This window comes from Hibiscus syriacus, unplaced genomic scaffold (genome assembly GCF_006381635.1).
Source record: "Hibiscus syriacus cultivar Baekdansim isolate YM2019G1 unplaced genomic scaffold, ASM638163v2 tig00002069_pilon, whole genome shotgun sequence".
Taxonomy (NCBI): domain Eukaryota; kingdom Viridiplantae; phylum Streptophyta; class Magnoliopsida; order Malvales; family Malvaceae; genus Hibiscus; species Hibiscus syriacus.
Window position 1 is genome coordinate 33,689 of NW_024061908.1, and position 8,681 is coordinate 42,369.

Consider the following 8,681-nt stretch of genomic DNA (forward strand, 5'->3'; position numbering starts at 1 on the left):
ATCCATCTTCACCATCATCATCTTTATTGTTCACCTTCATAAGGGAGATCTTTAGATTTCTTGGTTATCATACTTTATTTTCAATTTTTTTCTTTTGTTTATCTTGTTCTAATCTTGTTTCTTACCTTGTTTCCAACTTAAAAGAAACTCTAAAAGACCCTAGTTATTGTCGTCGCCTTCCCCTATCCATCCCCTTTGTGCTTCATCGAGTCTAGAGTTTTCTAGGTTTGATTCTTCAATAAGAGCAACGTTCATTAATCCTCCACCGCTTCCCTATCAAAAGGCTAAATGTTCAAATAAATGTCTAACATTTTAAGGGTTACTAGGTAAGGCTTAACCTTTCAAAATAGCCAATTATGGATCTAGCATTTTCAAATTTATCAAATAAGGGCCAAACCTTTCACTTTGTTAAATAGGGATCTAATGTTTTCGAATCTCCTTAAATGATCACTAGTTTGATTGAATTTAATATTGTGTTATCATCTTTTATATAATAACAACTTTAGCCACTATATTTGGCTCCTTTTGTTACTTTGATCTCTTTTTTTTTTTTGAATAATTGCAAATTGTTGTATTTTAGATGAAATAACTTATTGTGCTATTAATATTTTAATGACACTGATCTACCGGTTATCATATTAGTCTATATGTACTTCATTATTAGATTGGATACTTTAAAAAATAATAATGAGCTTTTTTGAATTTTTATGTTCTCTTTTATAGGCAGATTATCATCACATCAACGTTATTAAACGTATAATGGTTTAGTCAACTTTTCTATTAAAAGTCGATAATTTAAATAAAATCGAAAGTGATCCATAAAGAAATGATCGTCCAGCTCAGTTGGTAGAGTGCAAGGCTGTTAATCTTGTGATCGTGGGATTGAGTCCCATAGAGGGCATTTCATAATTCTGAGGTCTCCCATGGAAACTGCTCTCAACCTGGCGTTGGGAGCAGCCTACTATCCTACCTCCCCCTTACCTCATTACATATGGGAATAAGGGTCAACTAATTTTTTTATCCGTAAAAATAGGGGTTAGAGTGATAAAAAAATTTAAATATTTGAGAATAAATTTATTATTATATTTACTTTAAAGATAAAGTGGTTTATAATTATTTGAGTATATTAAAAATATTAATATTTTATTTAATTATTTTGAAGTATTAGATTATTATGTATATTCTAAAATATTAGACTTTTATTTAAATATTTAGGTATTAAAAAAACAAATTTTTTTATTAAGCTAAAGGTGATTATAAAATAGTATATGTTCTAAATACTCTCAATCATTTGACAATAAACGTTCTATCACTTTTTTGCAGTCATTGGTGCTCAAATATGTGACCTCTAAAAACAACAACGATTCATTTAACTACTTGGATAAATTGTTCGTGCTAAAAAAATTTGTTCTTTGTTTAATTTTAGAAGAAAACGCAAAATATTTGGTTTGTACTCGTGCAACAGTCATTGTCGCGTCGCCTTTCATTGCCAAAAATAAAAACACTCAAAAGGCAAAGTTTTTATAATAATTTACTTTTATTCTTAATTTATAAGAAATCTATTCACTCTATGCATTCTTACAAAAAAAAATTGAGCTTTAAATTTCATTGTATATGGATTTAATCCCAATTTATTTTAGTTTAAGTTTGACATATATTTTGATTATAAGTACATTTAGTTATATTTTATAATGATAAATATATGAGTAAAATACATAATTCCTTATTGAATTTTATTTTTTCTCCTATTTCACTCATTATACTTTTAATATTTCCAATTTACTTACTAAAATTTTAAATTACTCATGTTTTGATCACTTTAAATTACTTTATTATTATTTTGATATGATGAGACATTTTTATTATTTATTTTAAATTATTTTTATATTAAATAATAAAAAATATTGTGTCATACTAAAATAATAATAAAATATGGAGTGACCAAAGGAGCAATTCAAATGTTAAGTGAATAAAATAGAAAAATTGAAAATACAGTGAGTAAAATAAGAAAGAGTAAAAACCCTAAACCCTAAATAATACTGATTTTGGTTATAATCTCATTTGTATATTGTATGATTTAGGCCCTGTTTATTTGGCTCTTAATTGAATCGTTCAGATCTGAACGTTGAATCGGTCCGATTCAGCGCGCTTGGTTCGCTTAAAATTATGGGTCTGAATGATTTGGAGTTACTGACCGATTCAGAGTCTAAAAGCACGCTTAATAATTCAGACGAACACTAATATCCCTTTTCTCCCTCTCTCTCTTTATCGTTTACTTTCGCTCATGAGCAACAACTAATCTTCCCACTCCTTCTCGAGGTAATCTGAACTATGCTTTCCTTTTGAACTTTGTTTTTAATTGTCTCAGTTATTAGTTTTTCTCTCTTATTCCTTTCTGAAATTTGCTGGAGCTGAATTTTCCATTGTTTGATATGTTTCTTTGGCTACTATGGTTGACCCTTTTCCCCATTTTCTTTTTAGGGATTTGGTTTAGTTCTTGTTTTGACAATCCCTTTGCTTGCCGCTGGTTCTCAACAATCCCGTTTCTAAGGTAATATTCTCTTTAGTTCATTTTTTCTTTGATGATTACCTTTGCCCGACTGTGAGTTATCGAATTCAACTCATGCAGTAACTGTTTGGGAATTGCATTGATAACTGTTTACTGGCTTTACATTGTTTAATACAACTATGAATAAGGTCTCACCCACAATAATAAATATACATTGGCCAAATTACAGCTATGGTCTCTTCATTATGTTTAAGTTTTTCTTTAAGAAAAACACTCCAACTCATGCTGAAATATATTGTGTATTGTAAAAAGGTGTTTTTGAGGGGGGGGGGGACATGACGATAACTATCTAGATTAGTAAACAGTATAATTAGCATAGTAGGCGGACCAAAACTGTAATTTGACCTATATTATTTTAATTAAGCTCCAATAGTTGTACATACATCTCTGAAATCAAAGCTGAAACTTCAGAATTAGAAAAAGAATGAACATGGAAAGATATACACAATTCCCACATTAGTTCTTATTTGTGCAACAAACAAAACATCGGCCAAAAGGCAAATTCATGAAATCAAATCAAAGTAACAAACTGTGGTTCTCTGAGGAAAAAAAGGAGCATTTGTCATGATTTTTCCTGAAATCTACTTACAAGTTCTATGAGGAGATAATGTACAAGTTGCCTATAGATTTAACTGAGTCCGCGAGTCACTTAATTCCATCTCTGCACCGATAAGATCGTATCACATTAGTAAGCTATCATGTCATATAGAAGGGAACAAATGAAACGGCAAAATTACTATGATAGACCAAGAAAAACGGTGGAAATGGGGATGCTTGTCCTTCTGAAAAAGGACATATATACTGTGAGTGCAATAAGTTACATTACAAAATAGGGAAGAAAAATTGGTATAATCCTGGAATTTTAGGTTCAGTGAATAAATTTGTCTGCTCGTTAATAACTAATTTTATTCCAGTGTAGTAACCAATTGACTAAAGCATCAGTTTTTTAGACTAGAAATTAATAGCCTAGATATGTTATTAGACCATAGAAATTAATATGCCAATGGATATATGGAGTTCTGGTCCTCTAAATATAAGAAAAAACCGTAAGAATCAAGTTGTATATGTTGTTAGTTCACCAATGGATATATTAGATATGTGTCTTTTTGATGATGTCTTTTATATTTTGTTTCGACTAGGTGCTATATGGATTTAAATGACGAGGAGGTGTTTCTAATCATTATATGGTGGTTTTGGATGGTAAATGCATCACCAAGAGTTGAAAGAATTCGAGACAATAATTCAACATTGACTGGACATGCATATACACAAGAATTGTTATTTGGTTCGAATACACAATGCCATGAATTAATGCGTCTATCTCGTGATGCGTATATACTGTTATGTAACCATTTAAAACAAAGAAATTGGTTGCAAAATAGTAGGATGATAACCGTGGAAGAGAAAATGGCTATATTTCTAACAATTATAGGCCATAATGAACGTTTTCGAATGGTTAAAAGGAGATTCCAACACTCCACACAAACCATTCATAAATGTTTTCATGAGGTACGACGTGCAATGATAAAATTCGCAAGAGAAATAATAGTTCCAACATCACAAGAAACAACATTGAATATGACACAAAGACAAAAACACCTACGAAAAATATTTCCGGTATGTTTTTTTTATATATTTTTTGTTATCACCCAAAAAATAATATTTCAGTTTCTTATCATTTATGTTCTTCAATAAAGGGTGCAGTAGGTGCACTAGATGGAACACTCGTACATGCAGTAGTTCCTATCGATCAACAAGCTCGTTATAGAGGAAGAGGAAAGGGTGTATGTTATCAAAATGTCTTGGCAATTTGTGATTTTGATATGATATTCACATTTGTGTGGGCTGGATGGGAGGGCATAGCACATGATTCTAGAGTATTGACAGAAGTTGCATTTAATCCAAACTCGGGTTTTCCTTTTCCTCCACAAGGTATATATCATTTCTTTCTATCGTATTAAAATGTTTTAATTCATTACATTTATTTATAGTTTTTTGTAACAAAAATTTAATGCTTATATATAAATAACAGATAAGTATTACCTTTGTGATGCTGCATATACCAACACACGTGGCTTTATGACTCCATATCGTAATACGAGGTATTGGCTAGCAGATTTTCGACGTCAACGTGCCGTAACCAAGGAAGAAAGGTTCAATCATGTTCATGCACAACTTAGAAATGTTATAGAGCGTGCCTACGGAGTTCTGAAAGCAAGATTCCCGATCCTAAAGCAAATGGCTCCTTATCCTTTTCCAATACAACGAGACATAGTGATTGCATGTTTTGCGGTCCATAATTTTATAAGAAAATGCAAATTTTATGATCAATTATTTATGGATTTCGACGAGAACAACATGTTTGCTTCTGAAGAACAAGATAATGGAAACGAACAAGACGAGATAAATGGAGTTGAATGGGGTCCTCAAGGCAATGAGTATATGGCTAATCTACGTGATCACATTGCTAATCAGTTGTTTTTAAATGCTTCAAATTAATATCTTTTTTTTGGGTTGATTTGTCTATAACAAAAGAATGCTTGTTATGTATTTTGTTTCATCAAAAATATAAACCACTCTTTTATGTCATTTCATGTTAGTAGATTTGTTTATTATGAATGTTGATAAATTGTCTAAAAAAATGTGTTTTTAAGTTACTTGATTTTATATTTTGTTATGATTGTTGATAATTTTGACAAAAAAGTGTTTTTATAAACATCAAAAAGTAAAATATTTTTTTAGCATTTATTCACAAGGTAGAAATAAATATATTTTATTTTGGCACAAAATCATATAGAAGGGTAATATGGTCATTTTTTGTCATTCAGATCGGCCATTCAAATGTATTAACAAACAAATTTTCTATTCAGAACTATATCATACAGAGCCTCTTAATCATTCAGACTGCTAAATCATTCAGTACTAAACCATTCAGTTTTAACAAACAGCCCCTTAGATTATTTTTTCATTAAAAATATCATTTCAAATAAGATTTGATATTTAAAAAAAATAATCGAATAAAAATATATCTATATATAATTATCTATTTATATCTATATCTATTTTTACATAAGTTCTCTTATCGTTCAATTGAGCTTATTAGATCTCAAACTGTGTCAATAAAATAGCTTAAATGAACACTTACTTAGAGGGAGGAGCAAATACAAAAGGTGCAAGAAACATGATTCTTTGCCTTGCTTGCAAGCTTCAATTCAGGAACAATCATTTTTCTTTTTCTTTTCCTTTTTTTTCCCATCGGCCTCAAATATCTCTAAACTTACCACACGAATCAAACACCAACTGAAGAGATGGAGGATACACAGGGGAACCAATATCGACGATTTCCATCTCTATGACCATCATTGATCATTGCAAGACCTTCCTGCATCAAACAACACGGGTTTTGTTAACCCTGAAAATCTAAACACCATAGTAATAAGAATACATGTTGATCGTTTGCAAGAACTTACGTCTAATAAAGTATTGAGGGCATCAATAGCACGTCCGTGCGTCCAGGAAATCCGTCTCTCTACCTCATCGACAGTCACATAGCCTTGGGCCTGAGAGAGAAACAAGTAGAACATCGATGAAACACTTATTCGCATTTGGTACTTGATAGAAAATACAAAATAGAAGAATCAGTAACCTGTGCCAGCTCCAGAATTTCATTATAATCTTTCTTCAACTCGGTTGGAACCGATCGAATGAGCTTTTTCATTCCAGAAGAAATCACCTCAAACCCACTACCTAATGTCTAGAGATTTCGAACAAGACTTGTATTTAAAAATGGCAGTATACAAATTTATATGAGTTGCATAAGATGATTCCATTACAGACGAATGCAATAGGAAGTCAGAATTGCAAGCAGAAACAATGGCACCAACGAATCCAAAACTGTTCAAGCAAGCGTGTTGCTCAAAAACAAAGGAATTTAACCTCTCACTCATCCTAAGAGATGAAAAGGGAAAATGGGAATGTGGCAAGGCCAGCGAACTCACTCAATAAGGAGTAGAAAACAAATATGAAGTAGCTTCATAGTGCCATACCTTCAGCTTACTTATAGCACGGAAACAGTCATCCTCAGAAGCAGCTTCACGATCATGTTTCCGTTTCTGATGAGCAATTTGCAGAGTTCCTGCAGATCGATCAAACCTCCATTAAGGGACCGAGCTGCCAAGCATATCCCAACAATTTGCACTCCTGTCTAGTCAAATACCAATGTCTCATTATAAGCACTCAACCAAATCTTGACACAAATGAATCTCTTCATGGTTAAGGTTAAAACTGTGAAGTTGATCATTAGAATTTACGAAAAACCTTAAAAAGGCAGTGTATATGAATTTGTATATCAAGCCAAAATGCAGAGAAGTCTGCATGTAAATTATCTATATTTATATATCTTTCATAAATTATAGAAATCCCAAACAGAAATTGGTAATTATACGCGCCAAAAATAAGCATAAGGATCATAACTTTGCTCTCAAAATAAAGAATATTAAATTACACTAAAAAAAAGAGGGAAAATCTAAAATCTTGAAGACAACGGAAAATTCTCCAATTAATATTTGTTCTAAAAAATAAGGATTTTGTTACCAACCGAGTTCATAATAGAAATCACCAATCCCTAAAATCTCAGCCCAAAATCCGTTATTTGAAGCCAAAGGATCCATTCCTACTTTAGCACACATTTCGCGAAATTGTGACTTAAAAGACGGGTTTTTACGAATATCATTCTACGAAAAATACAGTAGAAAAATTAGAAAAAAAAACTGAAATTATAAAAATCATGAAAAAAAACTGAAAAGGAATTTTCTTTAGCATTGTGTTTTCGAGCGAATTCTTCGAGTTGAGAACGGAACGTAGCGAGCTGTTCCTTCATGAGATCGGTTCGTATTTTGGCTACATTTTCTCCCAACACAAACAATTACAGGAAAAGGCTGTAATTGATGTCGATTAGGAGAATCGTAATTAAGATCAGAATGAATGTGAAAGCAAACCCTAGCAGAAGCAGCAGTTTGAAGGCCTCCGATTCCAGGTCGTCTTCTCATTTTCCCCTTTTCTCTGCCTTTTTCTGATCAAAGTTTATTTTCTTTTTTCGTTAGCAGAACGCCGAAGGACGGGAGATTCGTTATTTTTTCGGTAGCGATTTGAAGTCGGAGTTTTCAACAGGATCTTATTAGATTAGGTTAAATCGGATATAGATCGTGTCAAGTTAATTAGATAGTTCAATTCGAATCAAGTTAGATCCAGGTCAAATTAGTTCGGATTATTTTCAAGTTGATTTGACATCATATTCAGTTTGAGTTTAAATTAGATTAATTTTAGTTCAGATCGATATCAATTCAGGTCAAAACGGTTCAAGTCCGAAGCAGTTAAATACCAAGTTAAATCAGGTTCAGATGGATTTTAGTCAGATCTCGTTCAGATCGGGTCACATCATTGACAGACAAAATTCCGGTCGGATCTTATCGAGTACGGATTGAGTTCAGGTCGGGTTATTTTTTGGTTAATTACTTATTTCTTTCATGAGCGACAAATTGTAATTTGTAATTGTATATGATTTGAAGTAAATTACAAAAAATATAAATACTTATGGATCAATTTTAATAAAAATATAATTTTAAGGACTAAATTGAATAAACATGAAATTACAAACAATAATTTAAATAAATTAAACAACATGCAAGGATGAGGGATTAAATTGAAATAATTATAAAATGTTAAGTTGAAATTAATATAAAAATGGATAAAATCCATTTAAAAAGATGGTGAAATGAGTTTAAAGGGTTTGGAGATTATGATATAATTTATAGAGTTTGAAATGAAGTTTATTATTTGATTTGTTGGGTTTTAAGTAAATTAAAAAAATATAAATAAGTATTGGCCAATTTCAAATAAAAATATAATTTTAAGACTAAATTGAACAAATATAAAATTACAAGTTAAGGTTTAAATAAATTAAACAACATATAGGGATCAAATAAAAATAATTATAACTTGTGAAGCTGAAATTAATATAAAAATGGACTGAATTGCATTCATTTTAAAAGTTGAGGAACAAAAATTTATAAGGTTTTGAATTTTATAATATAAATTTAACAACTAAATTGAT

At 31.0% G+C, this 8,681-nt stretch overlaps 1 long non-coding RNA gene and 1 pseudogene across 1 annotated transcript; both read right to left on the bottom strand.

Moving 5' to 3' along the window:
• Positions 1-3,008: 3,008 nt before the first annotated feature.
• LOC120137567 lies at positions 3,009-3,350 on the bottom strand. The gene is made up of 2 exons (XR_005517440.1): positions 3,317-3,350; positions 3,009-3,230 (listed from the first exon to the last, which is right to left on the bottom strand). It is a non-coding gene; the product is annotated as an uncharacterized LOC120137567 (long non-coding RNA).
• Positions 3,351-5,703: 2,353 nt separating this feature from the next.
• On the bottom strand, positions 5,704-7,304 carry LOC120137574 (annotated as a pseudogene).
• Positions 7,305-8,681: the final 1,377 nt, after the last annotated feature.